Genomic DNA, 12,858 nt, shown 5'->3' with positions numbered 1-12,858 from the left:
TCCTGTATTAGCCAAAGGAAGAGTGAACAGTTTTATGTCAGCTGTACGACATACCATCACAAGAAAGTCTCCGAAAAACACCTACAACTTAAGAAGAAGCGAAGAATCAAAATACATAAATGACTACAATCCAGTTATTTTATCCATGTGGAACGCTAACATGGATATTCAGTATGTTGCGGACAAATCCATTGCAGTTGCTCGATATGTAACGTCTTACATTACTAAATCAGAAAAGACTGAATTGAAAGAAATTTGGGAAGAGATTTCTCACGAGAAGACTCCAAGTAAGAAATTATACAGTTTCAGTTTGAAGATGTTATCGCATCGTGAAATTGGAGCATATGAATGTTCAGATCGGTTATCATCTGCAAGTCTATATTCCAAAAGTAGAAGAATCATTTATGTGAGTCTAAGTCTTGCAGGAATGCGAAATCGGGTACTGAAATCTGTTCAAGAAATTGAATATTTAGCAGAAAATGACCCTGAAAGTACAGATATTTTGAAAACCAATATGTTGGGCACATACTATCCAAAGAGAAGTCATCATCTTGAGAACATGTGTCTCTATGAAGTGCTGCAAAACTACACTTTTAAACGGAATATTACAACGAACATCAACGATGGAAAATATGGAGTGATTGGTTCTGAAGGATGTCTGGTGAAACAAAGGAAAGGAAATTTAATTAATCACAGAAAACTGAGTTGCGACACTGCTGACAAAAGGGAATTTTACTATTTAGCCCTTTTGCAAATGTTCAAACCATGGCATTCTGAACTGGAATTACTTGGAGATTTTCCCAGCTATGAAGATTCATTTAATGCTTGTAAAGATAGCATACAATGCAGTGCTTTCGCAAATTATGTGAAAATGTTGAATGATGAAATTGATCAAGAAGCTACAATTGCAGCTGAGATTGCTAGAGACAGTTCTCAAGACAGTCAAAGTTCTGCTGCACTGAGTCAAGATCCACTGGGACAACCAATTGTTGAAAATGAAGCAGCGATTGCAATGAATGAGGTGGAAACAGCAATGTATCAAGCACAAGAAGATGCAATACAGTTAGAAAACTTGGAAGAGCAACTAAATGTTGAACAGAAACAAATATATCAGCAAGTGAAAGAGCAGATTGACCATGGATTACTTCATGAAAAGAGAGTGTGCTCATGTACATCATTTCAACCTATCCGAAAGTATGTGAGTGGTCAAGCTGGAACAGGAAAGAGTTTCTTAATTAAAGTAATTACAAGTTATCTGCAAAAAACAACTGAGTCGCATTTGTCTTGTGTTGTCATTGCTCCAACTGGGTTGGTAGCACATAACATTAAAGGAATTACTTTACATCGTTTACTAATGCTGCCAGTAGAGCATGAGAACAAATTGGAATACCACAAGCTATCTGGAGAAGCTTGTTGTGAAGTTCCAAGAGTGCTGAAGAAAATGAAACTTCTAATTATTGATGAGGTGAACATGGTCTCAAACTTGATGCTTGCCTTTGTGCATTTAAGAATGCAGCAAATTCTTAAAACAGAGTATGACGTGTTATTTGGAGGAAAACACGTCATAGTTTTTGGAGATCCACTGCAACGGACACCGGTAAAAGGACAACCGGTATTTAAAACACTTGCCCATGAAGATACCAGAAAGTCTCTTTGCAGTGTTGGTAATGTGAACATTTGGAGTAATTTTGAATACTAAGAACTGACAACAAATATGCGACAGGCAAATGATGCTGAATATGGAAGTATTCTTCAAGATATAAGAATTGGAATTCATTCAAAAAAAGGGAAAGAAGCTTTGGAGAGTCGATTACTTTGCAATGTCTTTCCAAATGAAAATGCAGTTGCTGCAAAAGTGTACGTGGAAATTGCTAAAAATAAGTCAGTGATTTGCTTAATGCCGACACTGCGTGAGTGTTCAATATTCAACGAAGAATTATTAAAATTGGAAAATGAAGAAATTGTTAAAATGGAAGTCATCGATAAAATACTACATGAAGGAACCACTATTATTTTGATGGGTAAGTTGAGATCAAAACTAGATTGTTTAGAAAAAAAAATCTAAAACTGCTGGTTTCGAAAAGACACTGTATGTGTGTGTAAACTGTCGGGTAATTTTAAGGCGTAATTTGGATGTAGAGAAAGGTTTAGTTAGTGGTGCAATGGGTAAATTGGTGGATTTTGTGAATTATCAGAAAAAAGAAGGAATTTAATTTTTAAAAATTAAATTTGATCAGATTGATGAAGTTAAAGAAATTGGTCGTTCAGTTTGTTTTTTGCTTGTTAAAGATTTATATGTCCGTAGGAAACAATTTCCATTTTCTCTGGCATATGCAGTGACTATTCATAAATCTCAAGCATTAAGTGTAGATAGTGCATTGGTGAACATTGGATCTACTGTATTTAAAGAGGGTATGGCATATGTTGCTTTGTCGCGAGTCAGAACATTATCTGGTTTGTTTTTGATTGATTTTGATGAGACAAAGGTTACTGCAGATGCAAACTGTGTAAAAGAGTATAATAGGTTAAGAAGGGTGTAGGCTGCAAATTTAGGTCAATATCCTGTATTTGAAAAGCGTGTGGTTGGTCGAAAAAGAAGGTTAGAGAATATCTGTACTGAAGATGTCAAGAAGGGAAAAGAATAAGATAATGTTGCGATTGCAGGTAAAAAGAAATTGGACACTGTTGAAGAGATTGTTGGTTATCAGTTTGAAAATAGTTCTGGTGTCAACTGCTATGCTAATGTGGTGGTCAATGTTGTTTTATATCTGGAAGGTTTGCAAGCACAAATTATGCAGAATCGGGGAAAAAAGATTTTGTTCTCTGTTGCATTCTGTTTAGGAAAAATTGACAACAGATAGAAGTAAAATACAATCTGTTTCAGATGTTCGTAATCTTTTGGATGTGTGTTCTGGTTCTACACAATTTACACAAAATATCCAACAAGATGCTCAGGAATTTTTAATGTATATGCTTACAATTTTTGAAAATGAAGGTGTAAAAATAGTAATTATTTTTGGCCTTTCTTACAAATGGGAACATTATTGTGACAATTGCATGTATACATGTAGCACCAATGTAGACACTGAGAGATTTCTGTATTTAACATTACCAGACTGTAAATCAGTGTCTTTCAATAAATTAGTGAAAGGTGCAATTCAAAACATGGAGTGTAGCCAATGTAATTCAGAAATGTTATCCACATTATTCTTAACAAAATATGGAAAATACATAATTTTAATGATGCAACATTGTACAGCTGATGGAAGAAAATTGGATACTTTAATAAAGCAGTTTGTAGCAACACAAGTATCAACATCAGGAAGGACTTTTGTAGCAATTGCAATAATTTTCCATGATGGTCCTTTCACCACATCGGACATTACACTGCCTATCTAAAATGTGACAAAGGCTGGACACTTTGTAATGATGCCCAGTTGGTTTTCAAACAACGTTTGCCTAGGGAATTACAGAATTCCTACCTAATATTTTTAAAGCCAAAGTTTTAGGAAGATAATTCACTCTCTGAGGAATTTATTATTATAATTTAATAGGACTACCATTAGACAATTTACATAAAGAAGAAGTGCAAAAATACCATTTGGCCTCAAGGAAAGGTATATTTTTGAATTATGGACTTTTTGGTGGTCATTTATTCGGTGATTATTTTAATGCGGCAACATTTACAGTTTTTATAGGTTAAAGTTATAAACTTTTGTAATCTGTAAGCATTTCATATATGCATGATTTGTATTTTCTGGTATTTTACTGAGAATAGTATGTTGGTTTTTTTTTAACAATCTTTCTGATTGTTTTTTTTTTGCCCGCTGTTAAGTGATGAGTACCATTGAAATCACTATTTCTAGTGAAATTCAATATTTTCTGAGAACAGCAAAAAAGGCAAACAAATTACTTTGTGGAAATTATGTTGTGTTGTAAAAAATGTATTATTATATGTTATAATTTTTTTTCTTTCACAGATCCAAATTTTAAAATAAGCAATTTTTAACAATTTATATTTGAATGAAAAACAGCAAAAAATTAATACAATTTTTTATTCCTATTACTGTGAAGGTAAGTTTAACTAAGTCTCAATATGCAGAATGAAGTGGCTTGCAAGAAGCTACAAAGTTGAAACACGTTTCTAAAAACACTCTGTTTATGTAGTTTTGAAATCTGACCATAATAAGATATCAAGTGACCTGCAAAAAAAGAGATTTGAGGGGTTCATAATATTTCACGTTTTTAGCTGTTGAAGGACCGCAATCATTTCAATCATTCTTCTTTGAACATCTTTGCAGACAAAACTCTGTGCTTACTTTTATCATTCGCAAGGAAATTTAAAAACGGAAATATGTCACTTTTTGTAACATAGTTATTGTGCAAGATACTCTTTTATATTTACAAAGAGAGGAAAAGGCACTCTGTGCACTTTTTATACTCCATGTAAATACAACCTCTTCATTTAGACCACTTTGTGTTGAAAGGGTGTTCTATAAGTGTTGTTGTGCATGATTGCACTTAATACTCATAGAACAAGACACATGTCTAGATTTATCATAAATCATAAATCTCGATATGTGTGTGAATGGTGCACCATTCTACAATTGGTGTAGGAAAGAACAACAAAGAGAATTGTTTTAATTTCTCCACATTTTTATATCTTCAATGCATGCTGAAATGTTCAGCATACATTGAAGGAGAAAAATGCATTTTCTCATTGTTTTTGTGCAGGAAGGTGTGTCTTCCTGTAGAAAAACAAACAGCACATGACACAGAAATCCTTGCACTATGTTGCAAGGGTGCCTGTGTCACCACATGGCTGCAGTTTAAGCAGCCGTGCAGACAGAAGCATAGATTTGCAACATATTTATGTACATATGTTGCATCCCTGTGCTTTGGAAGTACTACGGCACACTGCAGTTAAAGAGGTTACTGTGTGATGCTGCAGCACTTCCTTATAGTTCTGCACTTATACATTCACCATACGCTACTAATGCATTCATTCAGTCAATTACGTACTACACATACATTCATCTAAACTTTCACACACTAACAAAGAAATTTAGCTCTTTTTTTTAAACCAGGAAAGTTAGTTCTTACAAGAACTTTTTTTTTTCTTCTTTCTTCTTTTATATATTTTTTTGGTTTTTCTAACAATTTTGTAATATTTTTGGTTTTTCTGAAAAAACAAAACAAAAACAAAACAGGAGAAACCAAAGAATGAACTTCAGGGAACAATAAAAAAAAAAAAATAGCAAATATGACTTTCTTGGCGGCTTTTAAAAATTGAAATTGAGGACGGATGTCCAAGGTTTGGTCTGATGGATGCACTCTTGATGTGCTCGGCTGCGATGAGGTGGATGGCGCAGGAGCGTTTCTCATCCGTCGGCACTCTTCTTTTGCAAGATTGTTTGGATGAACAGTCATCATGTGCTTCATCATACTTGCCGTGCCGCAAGAGTATTTCTTGTTAGGATCCCCTCTCGATAGGACTCTTTTGCAAATCTTGCATGTGACCAAGGTGGCATTGGTTTTATTCTGCCCCTCGGGAAAAGTAAAACATTTTCTTTGCGTGGTCTCTCCGGCAAAAATTCATCCTCAGAAGTATGAGGTGATGCAGGTGATGCCTGCTGGCCTGAAGCCATTTTTGGTTGAAAAAAGTTAGAGCTAAGTGTAAACTTAGTCTAAAAAATCTTCTTCTCTCCAAAGAGGTGGTTCTCCAAAGAAGCTCAAAGAAGAATGATTGAAATGGGTGGGGTCTTTCAGTAGTTAGAACAGGAAGTGTAATGAACCAATCAAATCTCTTTTTTTGCAGGTCACATGGGATCCGCGCACCGTGCGCTTACGCAGCACGCACCCAGCGCGCATCCGCGAAATTGAATTAAAAAGAAATATAGGATTAGATGTCAAAATATATTAGTTTTAAGACTAGTTTAGAGTTTGTCTTCAATTAATATTCACATGAAATACATAAATATGTTTTTTTAAATGTTAAATACTTCGCGGGATCCACGTACCCACCGCTTCATAGACGCAGATGACGCATCGCGGAAGCGCGTAAACGTTGCGTTACGTACATCGAACGTGTCACGTATAGGCTGGGAGTCGCATACCGGTCGCATTGAAATCACGCGCTAACCACGTACCCGACGCATACCATGCTCGGATGCTATCGCGTAGGGATCGAGAACGGTGCGCTTAGGGTGCGCGGATCCAAAAACATGGAAAAAAATAAAGTTTTGCACATATAGTTAAAAAAATATTTTGAAAAATATGTTTGAAAAATCCATTAAGTTCAAATAATATTTTTTAATTTTTAAAAGAATTAATTGAATAAATACATTTAAAAATGGTGATAAAAAAGTATTTTTAAAAAAATGTAATCAATGAAATGACACACTGAAAAAAAAAAAAAAAAAGAAATGACACACTGAATTTGAAAAATATAGAAATCCAATCAAAATCATTAAACATGATATCTTCAGAGATAAGTTATAGATAGGAATTAGCATTTAAAAAACCTTTGAAATTCACTGAAAAAAGCATAGGTTTCAGGCATGATATAGCTAGGAATTAGCATTTAAAAAACCTTTGAAATTCACTGAAAAAACCATAGGTTTCAGGCACGTTATAGTTAGGAATTGGCATTTAAAAAACCTTAGAAATTCACTGAAAAAACCATAGGTTTCAGGGGTGTTATAGTTAGCTGGACATTCCCCTCGTACAAAACCCTAGAAATTTCCCTGTTATAGTTAGTTCAGCTAACTATAACTCGCGCCCCCGCAATGCACTGCTGATGACGTCACATATTACATCACTCATGACATGGTCAGTGACATTACTGATGACATCTCAAATGACATCACTGATGACATCACTGATGACGTCATCCATGTGATAAATTAGTGCATCTTCTCACACCCTAATATAACCTTTGATACACCAACTCAAAATTTCAGACGGCCATTTTGACAACCATAGATACTCCAATACCAATAACTACTCACCCACTCATTGACTCTTAGGTCTACATACATCTCCACTCACTCACCTGTACAGTCACTCATACTCACAGTCATCACTCTGTGCATTTATACACCTATATAGACACTCACACACCGCCAATAATCCATTGAGGTACTGACACATCTAGTCAGTCATGCAAATAATTAATCACAGTAAAATGTACTCACCTTTACAGTTAAAAACACTCAAGTTCACTTACTCATAAAAAATACTAACACATTCTGTGTCTTCCTGCAGAAAAACAAACAGCACATGACACAGATATCCTTGCACTATGGCGCATACAGCCACTCCCAAAATCACACGCTCTCACATATAGATAGTTATATACTCTTACACACATATACACTGCGTTTCACATATGTAGTTACTGACACATGTACAACTGACATATACATTCAATCACTAACACACCCATACATACACTCACCCAACCATACAGTCCATCACAGATGCACTCTTAAAAACATGCACCCACTGAATCACCCACTCACACATCTAGTCACAGAGTCACACACACCCTACCCACACAAACACTCAGGAACCCATACAGATACTCAGACAACCAATCAATAACCCATATAGACACTCATGTAGCTATTCACAAAACCATGCAGCCACTTATACACCAACACACAGACACATACAGACATTCACACAGTTTAGTCACTAGTCTGCAGTAAGATACATTTAATGACTCACTTATAGACTCAGTTACGCACCTAGAAAATCATCCATTCACACACTTGTACAACCACTTATTTTTCAACAGGCCTTTCCCTATATATATTAAACATAATAAAACTGTTCAGAAACACATACTCAATGGATGGTGTCATCAGTGATGTCATTTGAGATGTCATCACTGATGTCATCAGTGATGTCACTGACCATGTCATGAGTGATGTAATATGTGATGTCATCAGCAGTGCATTGCGCGGGTGCGAGTTATAGTTAGCTGAACTAACTATAACAGGGGAATTTCTAGGGATTTGTATGAGGGAAATGTCCAGCTAACTAGAGCGCCCCTGAAACCTATGGTTTTTTCAGTGAATTTCTAATGTTTTTTAAATGCCAATTCCTAACTATAACGTGCCTGAAACCTATGGTTTTTTCAGTTAATATATATCTATCTATATATATATAACCGACAGAAAATCCAGAAATTACAAACGTAGGCAGAGGCGCAAGGCGCGAATTCGGATCATTAAATCCCAGAAGGCGAGACAGGGGAAGATGGATGAGAAAATAAGATTGGAAAATGAAACAAACCAAACTATCATCAATCTAGCTGACATTGACCTGACTAAAGCGGAAGAACAAATCTTAAGCCTAGGCCTATCTTTCTGTCCGGAAAGTAACTTTAACTACTCAAGAACCAGGATGGATATCTACAGGAGTATAAGAAAGTTAAAATTAAAAAAACACTTTTTACTACAAGAAAAAGAAAAAACAAAAACAATAAATGCCAATCCTGAGAATCCGACAATGGGGGGTGAAACAAGATCAAATCAGACTGCAACAAACCAAGAAACACTGTTATTGGATACTCTTAATGATCTATGGTCTGAAAGCAATGTACAAATGGACAATGTAACAATGAGGGAGCTCAACATCAACATCAGACCAGTGAGAGCAGAAATCCCATCACCATTTAAACCAAAATCTACATTTGTACCGATCAGTCAAAGAGACTCCATAGACGTCTTCAATGAGCACTTAACGGGTGCTATCAAGAAACTGCATCATAAGGTACAGAACGAAAAAATCAGATACAATAAAAAATCAGCAGACTATAACAAACTTATGTCAAAACTCAATAGTGATCCCTCCATAGTCATACGAAATGCGGACAAAGGAGGTAATATTGTTATCTGGAAGAAAACTGAGTACCTAAAGGAGGCGTTGTCGCAACTCAATGACAGTGAATGCTACGCAACAATAAATGGAGCAGATTTAAAAACAATATACCAGCAATATAATACCAAACTACTAAACTGGAGGACCAAGGATCTCATAACCAAAGAAGAGTACAATTTCCTAAAAAATGACTACCCAATCACACCATCAATGTACTTTGTTCCCAAAATTCATAAGAACAGAAATAAACCACCCGGCAGACCAATTATATCGGCGCGTGGGAGTTTGCTGGAACATGCCTCACAATATGTGGATCTTTACCTACAAAGCCATGTACAAGGTCTAAAATCATATGTAAGGGATACTAGTGATTTCTTATACAAGCTCAAAGATATAAAATGGCAAGAGGACTATTTAATGATGGCACTAGATGTCACATCGCTCTACACGAGCATTAAACACAAGGATGGACTGCAGGCACTTCAATATTATTTAAGTTCAGAGACACTAGGATTAACAGATCATAGTAAAATGATAATAAATATGGTCGAATTTTGTTTAACTAACAATGTCTTTATGTTCAATAACATGCACTACCAACAGTCAACAGGAGTAGCTATGGGAGCCAGCTTCTCCCCCAGCTACGCATGTCTCCACATGGGTTGGTGGGAGGAGCTGGTCCTGGCCAACGAATTCAGGGAAATCATGAAAAACAACATTGTTATCTGGTTGAGATTTATTGATGATCTTTTTATAATATGGAAGGGAAGACAACAGGAGGCAGAAAATTTCCTAACTTTAATCAATAAAAACAATCTAAATCTCGAATTTACAGGTACAATTAACAACTCATCTGTAAATTTCCTAGATACCAGTATATATATTGACAAAAACAAAACTCAAACTAAACTTTACCGCAAAAAAACGGCGGGAAATTCAACACTGCATAACTCTAGTGCCCATCCCCGACACTTGATCAACAGCATCCCCTATGGGGAAATGCTAAGATTAAGACGAATAAATAGCGATGAGGTAGTGCTCAAACAAGAACAAGAACTAGCTAAAAATAGATTCCTTGCTAGGGGCTATTCCCATAAAACTATAGAGGGGGCGATTGACAAATCCATGAACAGGGATCGTTTGGACTTAATAAAACCCAAATCAAAGAAACAACAGTCATCAGTAGCAAGCTCCACCGATGACAAAGCCAAAAGTGAATTTCGCTTAATTATAGATTACAACAACCAACACAAGGAGCTACGTAACACCATAATGAGCAATTGGTCCCTAATTCTAAGCGATCCAGTCCTAGGACAGTTCATGCCCAAAAAAATGTCCATTACATACAAGAGGGGAACATCTATGAGAGATAAACTTGTCTCAACAACTCCTGAAGTAATTGAAACTTGCAGTTGGCTTAAAACCCATTATGGTTTCTACAGATGTAAAACATGCAAGGCATGCCAGCTGGGTATAAACAGAACTTCATATACAACACCCTTTAGTAAGGAGGAAATCAAAATAAAAAAGCTACTCACATGCAAGACAGAATATGTTATATATGTTTTAATATGTCCCTGTGGGCTACAATACATTGGCAGCACTAAGCTACAAGCTCACAAAAGGATTTTACAGCATATAAGAGCAATTAATAATCATGACAATACATATCCTGTAGCTAGACATTTCTGTGAATATCATAACTCAAGAAGTCAGGAATTAAAATTCTTCCTAATAGACAGTATTCCCCAAAGTAGACGTGGGGGAAACAGGGAGGTCAAACTAAGAAAATTGGAAACACAATATATTCTGAACCTCGACACAAAGACTCCAGGTGGTCTTAATATCACGGAGGATCTATACACTTGCATATGAATGACTCCTTACATGTCTAGCATGCGTTCGTAGAAATTGAATAATATTTTTAAGAATTTTATATGAATCTTTATGAGGAATTTTAGGAAATGATAAATATATCTTTTTTATGTGTAGGTGTATTTATATGTGTATCGATATATTTATATATTTATATATATATATATATATATATATGCGTATTTATTTTAGCACTATTTTGCACCACATATTTGAGATGTATGTTCAGCTACACTAGAAACCGTACATTTCCAATGACTATATATACTTGACATTACTTTGATGGATAAGAAATAACATCTTTAAAAAAATAATACACAAATAAATGGCAATAGTTATCAACAGCAGTATCGCAGTGACAATGAAATAATTTAAATATATTTATATTTTTTTGCACAGTAAATTTAGGCACTTGTAATTTGCACAACCATGGCATTATTTGCACATTGTTGAATTCAGGTTTTCTTTCTCAAAATGCTAGTACCTTGAATATTAGGATTATCAACAAATACATTCAAGTATGATGATAAAGATTACAGAAACCGCATTTAAGCATGTATTTATCCAGATCATAAAGTCATAATATATTACAATTTATGAACGTTGATAAACTGAAAACAATGACACTATTATGCATTGATGCAAGGTATTATTGTTATGAAATGTGTCTGTACAGCATACTAATGTTTTTGACAAAACCTTCATAGAATACCTCTTCTATTTCTATATTCTTGTGCAAACCAATCACTGAACACGTTGTTACCTTAAAAATGCACCAGCCGCAAAAAAACGTCACCATGTGAGCAAGACTCGAAGGAGTTGAAACGCGTTATGGCGGCATCTAAATAAACACGCAAATTGGCACAAAATCTGTGGTCCGTGTCCCTGTGTTGCTGTGAGAAGCTGAGACGCAGCAGATTCGCTGATATATATATATATATATTCAATGAAAAAACCATAGGTTTCACACATGTTACAGTTAGCTGGACATTTCACTCGTAAAAAACCATTGAAATTCCCCCGTTATAGTTAGTGCAGGCAACTATAACTCACGCGACCGCAATCCCCTGCTGATGCTAATACTGTATTTAGACACTTATTTGCCCATGTCTTCTTCCATTAAATTTTAGCTATACATATATTACAAATATTTTTTTTTCATAAAGACACATATGTCATCAGCAGAGGATTGCGGTATCCAGTAGATAATATATATATTACCTACTGGCGGTCGCCAGTAGGTAGTTATAGTTAGGACGCCTTTTCCATAGGAAAACCTCAACATTCTATTTTGAATAACTTTGGCGCCGGTCGATGAATCCTCGCGAATTTCTCAAAATAGGTGGGGCGCTACGCTCCGCCCCTACCCTGAAAGTCTCGGGGGGATTCGTCAAGCGGGGGCTGAGATAAAAGGGGGGTCCCAAAACGCTTTTTTCCCATGCATTTTTCCATAGGACCTTTAGAACGAGCTACAGCCCGAACGGCTGAACAGAATTACTAGAAATTTGGCAGAGAGGTAGTCCCTAGGTCAAGGAAGTGCCTTTTGTAGGTTTGGTGTAAATCTGTTCAGTAGATTCTGAGAAAATAGCCTTTAAATCAATATATATATCTGAGCCCGCTTACGGTACGCTTACCGTACGCTTACCGTAAGCGTACGGTGGCGTGCGCGAGCGCGATTCTGATTGGCTCTTAGATCTTAGTAAACATTCGAATCGGCCGAAACCAGGAAGCGGCGTCCGCCATTTTGTCTCTCGCACCGAGTGTTGTTTATCATAGATGATGGCCAAAAACATGTTACGGGGCCGTTTTGACAACTCCCTCCCACATAGTCATATTAAGGGAGTCCCCAAACATCCCCTAAGAGCAAAAACGGTTCTATTTTTTTTTCGGCAATTTCGCCGAGTACGCTTACCGTACGCTTACCGTAAGCGTACGGTAAAAAAAACAAAAAAAAAACACTATCCACACTTACCCCACCCCCTGTGCTTTTGGTGGCCGAAGGCCATTAAATGTACAGGGCTTATTAATAGGTAAAAAAAAAAAAAATTTGGCAACATGAAATTATAAAATCCAAATAAAAAAAACACTATCCAC

The sequence above is a fragment of the Triturus cristatus genome, chromosome 5_1 (assembly GCF_964204655.1).
Source record: "Triturus cristatus chromosome 5_1, aTriCri1.1, whole genome shotgun sequence".
NCBI classification, from domain to species: domain Eukaryota; kingdom Metazoa; phylum Chordata; class Amphibia; order Caudata; family Salamandridae; genus Triturus; species Triturus cristatus.
Note: the sequence above shows the minus strand (reverse complement) of the source record.